Source organism: Phyllobates terribilis, unplaced genomic scaffold, assembly GCF_046119375.1.
Source record: "Phyllobates terribilis strain yellow unplaced genomic scaffold, ASM4611937v1 Scaffold_9__5_contigs__length_417890890, whole genome shotgun sequence".
NCBI lineage: Eukaryota > Metazoa > Chordata > Amphibia > Anura > Dendrobatidae > Phyllobates > Phyllobates terribilis.
In genome coordinates this window covers 21,101,378-21,117,421 of record NW_027362769.1, presented here as the reverse complement: position 1 = coordinate 21,117,421, position 16,044 = coordinate 21,101,378, and positions in this window count along the sequence as shown.

Sequence of the window (16,044 nt, the reverse complement as noted above, 5' to 3'; positions counted from 1 at the left end):
AGAATTTAGGATGCGGGAAATTTCATATTCCCCGTCCTCCACCACCGGAGGAACAGTGGCAGAGGCGTCACAATCAGACACATCAGCTTTTTTCAACAGAGAAACATGAAACACCGGGTTAATCTTCCAGGACGTAGGAACCTCCAACCTAACAGCAGATTGGTTAACTATCTGAAGCACCTTAAAGGGCCTTACGAACTTGGGACCCAATTTTTTAGAAGGAATCCTCAATCGCAGATTCTTAGAGGACAACCAAACCATGTCACCAGCAGCAAACAAAACCTCTTGCCGTGTCCTATCAAAGTACCTCTTAGATTTTTTGTTAGCCTCCTGAAGATTACCACGCACATCCGTCCAAACTCTCTCCAAATCACCGGAAAAACTCTCCTCCTCAGGCACAGCCGAAACCAATTTGGAGAATGACCCAAAAGACGGATGTCTCCCAGAACAAAAAAAAAAGGCGAACACCCAGCAGAAGAGGATGTATGGTTGTTAAGAGCAAATTCAGCAAGTGGCAGAAACTCAGACCACCCCTCTTGATTGTCTGCCACAAAACAACGCAAGAACTGCTCAACATCCTGGTTCTTCCTTTCTGTCTGGCCATTAGACTCAGGATGATATCCAGATGAAAACGACAAATGAACTCCCAACCTGTCACAAAAGGCACGCTAAAAATGAGCCACGAACTGAGGTCCCCTATCAGAAACAATGTCAGTAGGAACACCATGTAGTCTGACAATTTCCTTGACAAAGGCCTTAGCGAGTGTCTTAGCGCAAGGCAGTTTGATGAAGGGAACCAAGTGACACATCTTGCTAAAACGGTCCACGACCACCCAGATGACCGTGAAACCTTCAGAGGGGGGAAGGTCAGTAATAAAGTCCATAGCCAGATGTGTCCAAGGTGCACTAGGAACCTCCAGAGGGCAAAGCAACCCCGCAGCAGGAGCATGCGAAGACTTGGATCTAGCACACACAGTACATTGGCGCACCCACTTAATGACTTCCTTCTGCCATCCAGGCCACCAAAAACTGCGACCCACAAGTCTCTTGGTCTCAGAAATTCCTGGATGACCTGCCAACCGAGACTCATGACACTCAACAAACAAATCTCTCCTAAAGGTCCTAGGCACAAACAACCTCCCATGGGGAGTGTTAGATGGGGCATTCTCCTGAGCTTTAAGAATCTCATCCTCCAAAACGGAGTCCAAAGCAGCAATCACAACACCTTCTTGTAAAATGCTCTCCTCTTCCTCCTCAACACTGACCATGGGAGAAAAGCTGCGAGACAAAGCATCCGCTTTAACATTCTTGGTACCCGGGATGTAAGTAACAGAAAAATTAAACCGCGAGAAAAAAAGTGCCCACATAGCCTGACGGGCATTCAAGCGCTTGGCAGCATCAAGATAGATCAGATTTTTATGATCAGTGAAAACCTGAATGGGAAATTCAGCACCTTCCAAGAGGTGACGCCAGTGTTCAAATGAGAGTTTAATCGCCAGCAATTCCCGATTACCAATATCGTAATTAAGTTCAGTCTCAGAAAATATTTTTGAAAAAAAGGCACAGGGATGTACTCCATCCTTGTTTTCCTGAGACAACACCGCACTGACCCCCACCGAAGAAGCATCAACCTCAACCAAAAACGGCTTAGTCACATCAGGCTGCATAAGGATGGGAGCAGAGGTGAACCTCTCCTTTAGAAACACAAAAGCTTCAATGGCCTCAGAAGTCCACTGAACCGCATTAGCACCTTTCCTGGTGAGATCGGTCAGCGGTTTGACAATAATAGAAAATTTTTTTATGAATTTTCTGTAATAATTGGCGAAACCCCAAAACCTCTGTATCGATTTCAAACCAATAGGCCTAGGCCATTCCTGCACAGCTTGAACTTTAACCGGGTCCATCTCAAAACCTTCACTGGAGATAATGTAGCCCAAAAAACGAATTATCTGTACAGCGAACTCACATTTCTCCAGCTTAGCAAAAAGTGAATTGTCCATTAATAACTGCAATACCTCACGTACGCTCCGCCAATGAGACTCCAGATCAGGCGAATAAATCAGAATGTCATCCAAATACACAACCACATTTTTGCCGATTAAAGGTCTAAGGATGTTATTAATAAGATTCTGAAAAAATGCTGGAGCATTGGTAAGACCAAAAGGCATAACCAGATTCTCAAAATGACCCACAGGAGTGTTAAAAGCAGTCTTCCATTCATCACCCTCCTTCATGCGCAACAAATTGTATGCCCCCCGGAGATCAATTTTAGAGAACCACTTGGCCCCCACTAACTGGTTAAATAAATCAGGAATCAATGGCAGTGGGTAAGGATTGCGTACAGTAATTTTATTAATCTCACGAAAGTCCAGACAAGGACGTAAACCGCCATCTTTTTTTTTTTAGAAAAAAAAATCCAACAGCCACAGGAGACTTGGAAGGCCTAATGTGACCGGCGGCCAAGCTTGTCTGTATGTATTCCTCCAAAGCTTTTCTCTCAGGAATAGTAAGATTAAATAAACGACTTTTAGGAAGAGTCGCTCCAGGGACAAATTCAATGGTACAGTCATAGTCTCTATGGGGAGGCAAAATTTGTGACTCCTCCTCAGAAAAAACTCTCCAAAAATCCTGAATAGGTACAGGCAATTCCCCTTTATCCACAGCAGCAATACGTCCGTTACAACACTTGTCATAACACTTAGGGCTCCAGGACTTAATTTCATTGGTAGACCAATCCAGTACAAGATTGTGCAATTTTAACCAGGGTAACCCCAATATTACTGGAGAAGGCAAATTATCCAATACCACCAAATCCAAATTTTCTTGGTGAATACCATTAATAGTGAGGGGAAATTCACAGACCTTATGAGTAACACTCTTCAAGGGAGAGCCATCAACAGAAACCACAGCAATAGGGGATGACAAAGTTTTAGGTTCTAATCTAAGTTTTTCCAAGAATCCCCCATCAATCGCATTCAGAGTAGAACCACAATCCACAAATACCCGAAATTCAATTAATTCATCCTGAGCAGCAGTAGTGGCAGATAGGAATACTCCCTTAGAATTTAAACAGGCAATACGGGCATAACTGACCATTTTTTTTTCTTTCTTCATACGAAGCACACAGTTTTTAATAAAATGACCAGAATTTCCGCAATAGAAGCACAAGCCTTCAGAAAGCCTGCGATCTTTTTCCTGAGAGCGGGGTGCCATCGCCCCAATCTCCATCGGCTCTCCATTGTCAGCACAGACCCTCTCAAGACTCGGAGCTGACATAGCAGAGGATTTGCTCTCATTAACCCTTGCACGCAGTCTCCTGTCCACCCGTATAGCTAATTGCATTGCCTCCTGCAAGTTTCCAGGTGTGGGATAAGCAATCAGTAAATCCTTAACCCTTTCACCTAGCCCTGCAAGAAACAAGCTTTTCAAAGCTGAATCGTTCCACCCCACCTGGGCAGACCACCGACGGAAGTGAGAACAATATTTTTCCACATTACCTGATCCCTGCCTCAAACGTCTCAATTCAGACTCAGCAGATGAGACACGATCAGGATCATCATACAACAAACCCAAAGCAGAAAAAAAACTATCCACTGATCTAAAGCACGGATCACTAGGTTGGAGAGAGAAGGCCCATCCCTGAGGATCTTTGCGCAAAAGTGACATTATAAACCCTATGCGCTGTGATTCATCACCAGAGGATCCGGGTCACAAACGAAAATACAATAAACAAGCATTTTTAAAAGAAAAAAAATCTTGTTGTTCGCCAAAAAATAAATCAGGCAGACGTACCTTAGGTTCCACAAAATGTGCTCCAGAACAGCTACTCACGTGTTGTTGGAGCTTGGCCACCTCCAGAGAGAGTCCCTGCAAGCGTTGAGCCAAATCTTGAACCGAGACCATGATGGAAAACTGGAGGTCTTTCCTTAGAGAAATTTTTTTTTTTTTTTTTTTTCTTTTAGGGCTGGACTTACTGTTATGATCTGCTACAGGGACTAAGGAAAGACAGGAGAACTGTCCCTACAATAGAACTAAACTAGATCCCTACGATGTAACGGGGAACCTGATCCTGCGATTAGACCCGCTAAAGTCCTCGGCTAGTCTGAACGAAGACCTATAGATGTGAGGGAGGGATACCTACAAGAACTAGGGACTGGGATAAGTTGGACACCTCCTAGCAGAAATAGTAGCAGTCAAAGACAAACACACAACAAAAAGCATAGAGGTCAGAAGACCTAGCAAAACTAACAGAGAACGGCAACAGAGCACCAAGCTAGTTCAAGAGTAGTAAATACAATGAAGTCCAGCAAGACCAGGAGGGCGGAGCCGGATTAAATAGGCAAAAATGGTCATGTGACCAGCAAACTAAAAAAAAACTAACAGGAGAGTTCTAACAGGTACAGGTTCAGAGACTGCAGGAAAAGGGAAGGTACTGACACAGAGACAAACAGGCTAGGAGAGTGTTCAGACAGGAACTGACACTGCAACAAGATACAGGAGTGAGTCTGGGTATACGGCCCCCAGAGAGGCGGACAAACAGACTAGGAGAGTGTTCAGACAGGAACTGACACTGCAACAAGATACAGGAGTGAGTCTGGGTATGCGGCCCCCAGAGAGGCGGACAAACAGGCTAGTAGATAGTTCAGACAGGCCTGGGAATACAGCCCCCAGGTTGGAGGACAGGCAAGAAACAGAACGGGACCGGACCTGGCACATTAGAGGCAAGGAGCCCTCTGAAGGTAAGAGTTGCTCAGGCCCCTCCTACTGGGTGGAGGGGGTTTAAATATCCAGTGACTCACAGCAATAGGCTGGAGACGCATTAGGGGTGCACCCACAGCAGCTATAGGAATCAGGAAGTAACCGGGCCACCACCCGAAGCAGACAGTCACGGGACATGCACACAGCATGCACTGGAGCAGGAATAGCAGACTGGACAGACAGGTAAGATTGCGGTCTTGCATAGTGGGAGGTGGTGCACTATGCAAGTACGCCGCCAGGGATGTTACACCGACTAACTGCAATGAAATGAAAATGGAGGAAATGGTTGATTTTGAAACAGTCTTATAGGTGATATGTCTGACAGAGAATCACGGTTTTAAATAGCAGGCCTGTAATTTACTAATACTATTCTACACAGAGACCTAGTGTGAATATTTTGACCGACACACTGCAATGGAATGGAAATGGAAGAAATGTCTGATTTTGGAACAATCTTATAGGTGATATGTCTGACAAAGAACCATGGTTTTAAATAGCAGGCCTGTAATTTACTAATACTATTCTTCACAGACACCTAGTGTGAATAGCTTGACCGACACAATGCAACGAAATGAAAATGGAAGAAATGGCTGATTTTGGAAAACTCTTATAGTGTTATGTCTGCCAGAGAACCACAGTTTTAAATAACAGGCCTGTAGTTTGCTAATACTTTTCTTCACAGACACCTAGTGTGAATAGCTTGATCGACACACTGCAACGAAATGAAAATGGAAGAAATGGCTGATTTTGCTACATTCTTATAGGTGTTATGTCTGACAGAGAACCACGGTTTTAATTAGCAGGCCTGTAATTTGCTAATACTATTCTTTAGACACCTAATGTGAATACCTTGACCAACACACTGCAACAAAATGAAAATGGAAGAAATGGCTGATTTTGCAATACTCTTATAGGTGTTATGTCTGACAGAGAACCAAGGTTTTAAATAGCAGTCCTGTAATTTTCTAATCTAATTCTTCACAGACACCTAGTGTGAATAGCTCGACCGACACACTGCAACAGAATGGAAATGTAAGAAATGTCTGATTTTGGAACAGTCTTATAGGTGATATGCCTGACAGAGAACCAAGGTTTTAAATAGCAGGCCTGTAATTTACTAATACTATTCTTTACAAACACCTAGTGTGAATAACTTGACCGACACACTGCAACAGAATGGAAAAGAAGGCTAATATTTTCCACTTTCAGTTTAAATTTCTGAATTTCTGAAATTTCTGAAATATTATGGAACAGATCTGGCTTTATTTTGAAGTGAGAACAAGCAAATGGAGCAGAAAAATGGTGTACTCTGGATTGCTTTTTAAGCAAATAACCAGGATTAAGATAAAAAAAAATTTGCCCTGGCCCCTGATATCTGGGGCTATATCTGCAAATATCTGTAATTATTACAGTAGCATTAGACAGGATGTTCAATGGACCCTCTTGCGCTGTATGCACTGCAGTCTGCCACATACACTGCCTGCCTGCCTAACTCCTGCCTAGCACTGATTACTGTATATGCAGTTAGATTAGTCCTCAGAAGGACTTTTAGTTCAGATGGATATACAGTATATATGTATGTTGAGGAATACCTATACTAACAGGACGTACAATGGACCCTCTTGTGCTGTATCATGCACTGCAGTCTGCCACATACATTGCTTGCCGGCCTGCCTAACTCCTGCCATCACCACTGAATATATGCAGCTGGATTCGTCCTCAGAAGGACTGTTAGTTCAGTTGAACATATATATATATATATATGTATGTATGTTGTGGAATACCTATACTAACTATAAAGAAGCAAATCTCTCCCTGACGCAGCCGCACCTCTCCCTACTCTGCCTGATTCCGGGGTATACTGTGATGAGCATAGCGGCTCCAGGTCTTATATAGACCTGATGACGCTGTGCGGCTAGCCAATCACTGTAATGCCCACAAAATGGCTACGGCATTACAGTGCATGGCTGGCAATCCCTGCATGTTCATTGGCTCTCTAAGCATGCAGGGAGGGGACCCGAGTTCCCGCCCGAGCAACCCGGAAATACTCGCCGTGCTTGTCGAGCACCATGATGCTCGGGCGAGTACTGAGCAGTGGCGAGCACGTTTGCTCATCACTAATAGTAATGACTGGCATACCCACTTGTCTCAGGTGCAAAGGGTAGTGGATTCGCTCACAGACACGTGCTTGACGGGGGAACCCGAAAAAATGTGCAATAGGTTTTGAGGAAGTCAGTTACTTGGGGTACATGATTGGCCGTGGGATCATCAAACCCCAAATAAACAAAATCAAGGCCATTCAAAACTGACCCCTGCCTCTTATTAAGAAACAGGTAAGAGCATTCCTCAGCATCATTGGGTATTTCAGATGATTTATACCTAATTTTGCCTGAAGATTGGCACCTTTGATCGATCTCTTAAAGAGATGGCAATCGGTCCTGGTTAACCGTCATTGTAAAGAAGCATTCCAGTCCATGAAGTTGGCATTGTGTGGACAGCCCGTCCTCACCAGAACCAACTTTAGCAACAGTTTAATAGTTCAAATGGATGACTCTGAAGTAGACCTAAGAGCAGTTCACAGGAGGTGCAAGGATAAGATAAGAACATCCAGTCACCTACTTGAGAGAGAAATTATAGCATAGTGGAGAAGGAATGCTTGGCCATTAAGTGGGCCTTTGAGTCCCTACGCTATTAGTTGCTGGGGCGATAGTTCCGTTCCACCTGGTAATGGACCATTCACCCCTAGTATGGATGAGGAATGACAAGAAGGGAAATGCTCAGGTTATCAGATGGTTTTTGTCATTACAGAACTTTAGTTTCACATTGGAACATCGAGCTCGGAAGTGGCAAGGAAATGCGAATGCATCCTGTATGGTAACAGGTGTTCAACCCCTCAAGTTTGAACAAAGGGGGTATGTGAGGCAGTGATCGAAATCATATATGAGGGTCGTTACGTGTCCCCCAAGATGTGTCTGGAGACATACTCACTGATTTGACTAAGAACAGGCCAGATGTGGTTAATTGGAAGCCTGAGGCAATCTGTGCTTTTATTGTGGAGGTTGATGTCTCTATGATTGGAGTTGGAGCGGTGTTATAGCAAGGTACCCCATCTCTCATTCAGCTTCATCCATGCGCCTGCTTTTCCCGAAAAATTCAATTTGCCATGAGAAATTATGAAATCTGTAATCGTGAACTGTTGGCAATCAAGTTGGCCTTTGAGGAATGGCGCCACTTCCTTGAAGGTGCCAAACATAAAGTCTCTGTTCTGACTTGTTAAGGGGACGGTTGCAAACAACTTTATTAAATAATGGAACGCAACCAAACCCGGGGTCCGCGATGCAGCCTGGAGGACTGCGGCCGAACACCTTCTGGGTAAGAAGGTAAAACAACCAACTGAAATATCAATCCCCTCCGTGTTACTGCACACCGGAACGGGAATAGGAATTCGCACTATCTCCGTTAACTGCACAAGAGATGTGCGATAAATAATGAATCTGTAGCCCTGTTTACAGCACAGGGACTACACAGCAGGCTCTAGGATGCGTGTGTGATACACGCCGGCGTATACATGCTCCCAGCCGGCGTGCTACCGGACTGAGGAGTATCTCTCTACGTGGCTTACAGGCGGTGCCGGGAATACGGCGTCTGCAGACTGCTCGGGGTGTATGGCGACCCCTTTGTCGGAGCCAGACTGCCAGATGAAGCTACCTGCCTCCCTCCATCTAAGCCTGCCTATCCCCCGCTAAACCTGCCTGACTGAAGCTAAAGCATACGTGGAGCCCAAACGACTAAGCATCCACACAACAACACCATCACAGCTCAATGATCAGAGCGCGCCGCCATGTTTGTGGGCGGCTATTTAAAGATTAAGCCCTGCCCACCGTCGCACTATTGGTGACGTCACCCACGACCAATCAGGCGGTGCCAGGTCACCGGATCAGCTGACTCCCAAGCCACTAATCACGGTCCGCCATGTCACGGGCATGCTCAGTGCAGTGAATCCTGGACAGGCTGTAGCAGCCGTTTCCCTCCGCAACCTACCCTTCATGTTGCTAGGAACAAAGACCCAAGAGACAGCTTATCCATCTTGTGCACAAGCTAGGTGTTGGGACTGATGATGATGCTGAGCTGCATCAGCCCTGGCTCAACTGGAATGGGAGACAACAGAATCCACTCATGCCTCTGAACCCATTTCAAATCCAGCAAATGCCTAACATGACAGACCACAAAAAATCAGATTTATTTGGAATCAGGTAAGAGACTCAACCCTAGGCAAGCTAGATGGACTTCATTCTTTTCTAGACTTCATTTTATGGTGAGGTTCAGACCTGGTACTAAGGACATATAAGCTGACACACTCTCCCAGAGTTTCTGTTCTTCTCAGTCTGCTGACTCTGAACCAGTTCCTATTGTAGCTGAGCGTATAGTTGTGTCATCTGTTTCTTTAAATATTGTAGAACAGATCCATAGGTTCCAAGAGCAAGCCCCTGACACTACTCAAATCCAAAAACTATTTGTTCCTCCCCAGTTTCGTCTACGTATTATTCATTATTCTCATGATTTTATATTTGCAGGTCACCCTGGTATACCATACCATCCGACTGGTAGCCAAGAATTTTTGGTGGCCAACCATAGTTAAAGACTGTAGGGAATATGTGCTCACTTGTGAAACTTGTGCCAAGACACCCCAAACTCGACCCACTGGTTTTCTCTAGCCTCTATACACCTCTCCATGAACTTCATTACTGACCTCCCACCCTCAGAAGAGAAGACTGTTATCTGAGTGGTGGTTGACAGGTTCAGTAAACAGTATCATTTTGTACCTTTGTCTGGGTTGCCTAAAGTTGTTCATTAATCACATTGTGCGATTACATGAGTAAATATAGTTTCTGACCTGGGGACTAAGTTCATTTCCAAATTTTGTAGAACATTTTGTAGAAAGAACAATATTGAGTTGTCTTTTTCTCCCGCCTACCACCCAGAGACCACCGGTCAAACAGAACTTACATCACCTATTATATAACCCCACAGAACGCCCCCTAATGACGCGGTGTAATGGGCTTTACCATTGGTGTCTCATTATGACATCACCCAGAGACATGCCTCTTAATGACACGGTCCAATGGGCGCTATCGATAACGTCACACTCCGAGACTAGTTCTGTCTTTTGGGAGGACATAAATAACAAAACAACACATGGCATTGTGAGCGCACAGTGTTACGCAAGTACTGCCTGCCACAGCGCCAATTTATATGTAAGCCATTCTATTCTTTGCAATCCGGTGAGTTTTATCTTCATTTCAATTCAATACATGTATATTTGATTCACAGCATTTTTGGGCTATACTATTAATTTATTCATGAAAGATCACGAACATTATGGTACCCTATTAGACAGACTACATATTTTTATATGTCAAAAACATTTTTTTCTTTTTTCTCTCCTTTTTTAATTTTTTTTCCATTTTCCCTTCCTTCTTCTCTTGTTTTCTTTATAATTGAGACTGTAAATCGCTGAAGGTGACTATTTACTTGTTGAATACCTTGCAAATTCTTTGTATTCTAATTTTCTTCGGTTATACCATATTTTTCGGACCATAAGACGCACTTTTTTTCCCCCAAATTTGGGCGGTGGTTGTGGAGCGGGATCTCCCTCCTTTAAGGTGGCGGCGGCAGTAAAGCAGGAGGAGGTGAGATGCTGCGGGTGTCTGGCTGGTGGCTGCGGGTGTCTGGCTGGGGGCCAGTGCGGGTTGGACTAAATGCGGGCAGTGTCTGGCTGCGGGCCGGTGAGCGGCGCAGGTTTCCGGTGTGCGTGGTCACTTCCTGAAGCTATGATCCACAGGAAAATGGCCGCCCAAGCCGGCGCATGTGCTGACATGTAGCTCGGGCGGCCATTTTCCTGTATACAACAGCTTCAGGAAGATGGCGGCGCACACCGGAAACCTGTGCCGCTCACCGCCCCGGCCCGCTGTCAGGCACTGCCCGCATCCAGTCAAACCCCAGCCAGACTCCCACGACCCCCAGCCAGACACCCGCAGCACCTCACCTCCTCCTCCTTTCCTGTTGCCGCCATCGCCATCACCACCACCACCGGTCCCTGTCCCCAATCAGGCCTCAGCGGCAGGCAGCCAGACCCCGATCCCTGCCCTCAGGCAGGCAGGCCCTATTGCCAAACACTGGCCCTGGCCCTAAGCCAGGTCCACGGCCTGGCCCCCAGCCATGCACCGGGCCTCAGCCAGGCCCCCAGCCATGCACTGGGCCTCAGCCAGGCCCCGGCCCCCAGCCAAGCCCCAGCCCCCAGCCTGGCATTAGGCCTCAGCCTGGCATCGGGCCCCAGCCATCTCTTCTGCTGCAGCCACCAGGTTCCTGAGCGAGGGAACGGAGGGCCCTGCAATCCTGCTCCACCCCAACTCCCCGCTGCTGGAGCACTGGATTCCTGAAGGACCCTGCCTCCTGTGACCCTCACTCCTCCGACCCCCAGGTAAGATACTGTACCTATTAAGACTACTGTATAAGACGGACCCCATCTTATAAAAGTATATATTTTTTCTATATTCCACCCCAAAATTTGGGGTGCGTCTTGAGGTCTGGTGCGTCTTATAGTCCGAAAAATATGGTACATTTCAGTAATTCTATTATAGGAACAACCCTCAACTTTTTCTATACACAAACAAAGAGGATCAGATTATATCTGGAAAAATAAAAGATGATAAACGATATTAATATGTGACATGAAAGACATTCTTGATATGGATACGATTTTTCCAACGGATTTTTATGTCTATGGGACAGAGATTGCATGTATATCTTTTTTTTCTTTGTATCTTATTTTTTTCTTTGTACTTTTTCTTTGTATTTTTCTTGTGTGTATATATATGACAATATGTTAATACTTAAATATGAGGTGATAATGCATGAATTTACACTATTTTCTGTTTTGATGTCACACAAAGTTTTAAAAAGGCCCATGCTGTAGGGCCAAAATCGGATTGTTCGGACTATAAGATGCACTTTGTCCCCCCAAATTTGGGAGCCAAAATGAGGGTGCATCTTATAGTTTGAATGTACCTGTTATAGTCTGAATGCTCACTGTGGTGCAGGGTGGCAGCAGTGGAGAGGGAGTGGGGTAACACGGCAGGGAGCAGGGTTACACAGCAGGGAGCGGCGGCGACAGTAGGTCTGTAGGCGCTGCCATGAATTCACTATGGCCACGCTAGACAGGAAGAAGTGGGCGGTCTCCCATCCAGATCACGCACTGTAGTGACGCTTCAAAGAGGCAGGGCCAGGGGGACTGCGCGTTGTGCTGTTCTGTGTTGCTCTGGCCCTGCCTCTTTGTAACGTCACTGCAGCTCCTGATCTGGATGGGAGACTGCCCACTTCCTGCTGTCTGTATCATTCCCCGGTTCATCCAATCAGAAATCCTCCTTCTCCTGTTCTAGTTAAAGGAAATTTAGGACATTGAGATATGCTCCTGAAACTTCTGCTTCTGTCTTCAGGCGCCGCCGTATTCAATCTGTGGGCAGCGCTGGTTATAGAAATGTCAGAACCAGAAGCTCTGTCCAGCAGGCTCTGTCCATGCACTAAGGTTAGAGTGGTTGAGACCTGTACAGCCATCCAGTCTGGCAGTGTGGGTGTGTGTGCATCCAGCTGAAGTTATCAGCTCTGAGTCTTCCAGCATAACAATTACCCCAAATACTCTTGAAGAAGCTAGCAGAAATGGATGGAAACAAAGCATTGGAGCGTTTTGAAGTGGCCAACAATTAGTCCAGATCTAAATCCCATTGAACACCTGTGGAGAGATCTTAAAATTGCTGTTGGGACAAGGCACCCATCAAATATGAGAGACGTGGAGCAGATTGCAAAAGAAGAGTGGTCCAAAATTTCAGTTGACAGGTGTAAAAAGTTTGTTGAGGGTTATAGGAAGTGATTGATTGCAGTTATTGATTGCACAGGTATGTCACGGAATTTTACACCACTGGTCAGTGATGAAAAAATAATTATATTTTTACCACAAAAATTTTGTTTTAGCCACAGATTTTACCCTATATGTGACTGTACAGTGCTACTTAGCCACACTAGGGAGGGACGGAGCACTACTTGCCTCCTGGAGCACAGATTTTCCTAGAATAGTTTGCAGACTCCATATACAGAGCCCCTAAGGGCTAGAAGAGGAGAATACCCCACTGAAGTGACCCCATTTTCGAAATCATACCCTTTTGGGAATTTATCTACAGATCTAGTGATATCCAAAAATAATCAGCAGTGAATGTTGCTGAGTGAAAATTGCAAATCTGCTATTGTAGTGCCCGTACATTATAGTGCCCAGCGCATTATAGTGCCGGTACATTGTAGTGCCCAGTACATTATGCCCAGCTTGTGCTTCTAGACATATGCACCTGTAAATTAGGTGGGCTCTCATAGCTTCAGAAATGCCAAACATGTGGATGCTAAATGTGGTTAAGGCACATTGTAGGGCTCAGAAGGAGGTGATCTTTGGATTTGGGCATGCAGAATTTGCTGAATTTCTTTTGGAGGGCGAGGAGCCATTTTGCTTTTCTAATGCCTTTGTACTACCAGTAACTTGGACACCCCCTATATTTCCAAAAGCATATGATGGACCTTAGTGAGGACTTGCTTTTTTTGTAGATTGAGGTAAAGCTTTTGTTGGGAACATTTTACACAACATTTTAGATCACATTTATCCTGCACTCTATGCTGAGCATTTACATCAGGGTTTACATCTAAATCTCCGAATGACGTGGTTCAGTTGAAACCCACAAGGGATCCATTCACTCTAATGAGGCAGCAGAGTAACTCTGGACTCCGCTTTTGACCAGCCTTGTCCTTCTTTTCAGAAGTTCACAAAACTGTGGTTGACTGCGCTTTAATGCAAGCTTTAAATGACGGATACCACCAAATCATAAGCTAGAGATCATCCACAGTGCCTCCATCTGCCTAATTATGGGGAATCTTCCTCTGAGTGTTCTGTCTGAATCACGTATTTCAGAGATTTACAGTGCTGCTCACCATTATTGGCACCCCTTCATTTTTTTTCATAGACTGTAAAATATCTTCAGAAGCAAATGGAAATCTACCAAAGTTATATCTTCAGGATTTTTTAATTAGTGGTCCAAAGTAATACAACAATAAACCATTGTTTTTCAACTTCCATGTTGCAATTTCAAAGAAGAAACAGAGTAAACAGCATCTGCAGCAATAAAGATACCCCTAATTAATACTTGGTTGCACACCCTTTGGCATTGCTGACAGCCTCCAAATGTTTCTTGTAGCCATCTATAAGCTTCTTCCACTACTCAACTGGAATTTTCTCCACTCTTCGTTTGTAGTTTGTTCAAGCTCTTGAATGTTTGAAGGGGTTCTTTTTCCCAATGGCAAATTTCAGCTCTCCCCAAAGATTTTCAATGGGATTGAGTTCAGGACTCATTGCTGGCCATTGTAAAACAGTCAATTTTTTCTTTTTCAACCATTCCTGTGTACTTTTGGATGTGTGCTTTGGGTCATTGTCTTGCTGGAGGACACATGATCTTCGACTCAAACCAATTTATCTTACACTGGGTAGGATATTTTGCTCTAAAATCTCTTGATCATTCTCTGATTTCATGATTCCTGTTATACTGTCAAGACCTCCAGTATCAGACGCAGCAAAGCAACTCCACAGCATTATGGATTCTCCACCATGCTTATCTGTTGGTAAGGTGTTCTTTTTCTTATAAGCTTCATTGCGCTGTCTTTAAACAAACTGTTGCTTTGCATTGCCAAAAAGCCCTATTGTTGTTGCATCTGTTCACAGAAAATTTTCCCAAAAGGATTGTGGTTTGTCAAGGTACTCTTTGGCAAAGACCAGTCTTTCCTTTTTATGTCTTTTCTTCAGTAATGGTTTCTTTCTTGGCCTTTGCCCATAAAGCTCTGCTTGGTTTAGTGTGAGGCATATGGTAATTGTTGAAACCATGACCCCAGACAGTTCCAGGTTAGCCTTCAGGTCTTTGCATGTTTGATGTGGTGTTTTTTCCACTATTCGAACCAACCTTCAAAGACATCTCTTGTCAATTTTCCTCTTTCTCCTACGTCAAGGGAGGTTCTTGATGGTTCCATGCTTGGCAAACTTCTTAATAACTTTGCGCACTGTTGAAACTAGGATGCCAAGGTCTTTGGAGATGGCCTTATACACTTTTTAAGTCTTGTGTTTGCTAATAATAGCAATTCTGATGTCCTCAGACAGCTCCTTTGTCTTCACCATTGTGACAAACAAACAGGGTCTACCATGTGGCTTTTTAAAACATTGAAGTCATCATTCATTGGCTAATTCATGTCACATGGGCATTGACACTTAATCACAGGTGAATTTCTTTTATGATTTACCACAGGTGAGTCAAAATTTACACAGGCGAGTCAAAATGTGTTTCCATACTAAATTAATGTAAAGGGTGCTAATACCAGTGTCACGGCAAGCTTTAGTTTTTTTATTTTTGCCTCTCATTGATTTTTGTTTTAAATTATTGTTTATCATTTGCTCTTTTGTATTTAACACAAGTGCTCTATACAAAAAAACTGTTTCTCTTGATTATTTGTTTTCAGGAGATATTCCACATTATGTACTGAAACTTCATGGGTGCCAATAATGATGAGCAGGACTGTACACAATGTAAATAATATATTTGCAAGCATTCAAAGCACAGAGGCCCCTTCTTCAGACAGGATTACAAATGAATTAATAAGACAAAGGCCCAACATTTAAGAGAAATTACAGCAGGACATTTGTTGATGAGGTGTAAGGTGTGATGCCTCCTAATGATAAGCTGAGGAAATCAAATTTAGGGGTTTTTGTTACAAATGGAGAGGGTGTGTGAATGTTTAGATATCTTTAGTCCCTCTTGTGGAGGTGTGAATTGTATCCATGTAGTGAGTCATAAATCTAGGTGTTAACCCCTTCACATCCTGGCACTTTTCGGCTTTTACGCTTTAGTTTTTTGCTCCCCTTCTTCCCAGAGCCATAACTTTTTTATTTTTAGGTCAATATGGCCGCGTGAGGGCTTGTTTTTTGCGGGACAAGATATACGTTTGAATGACACTATTGCTTTTACCATATAGTGTACTAGAAATTGGGGAAAAAAATTCAAAGTGCGGTGAAATTGCAAAAATAGTGCAACTGCATAATTGTTTTTTGTTTTTGTTTTTTACCATATTCACTTATTGCTAAAACTGATCTGCCACTAGGATTCTCCAGGTCATTATGAGTTTGCAGATAGCAAATATGTATAGGTTCTA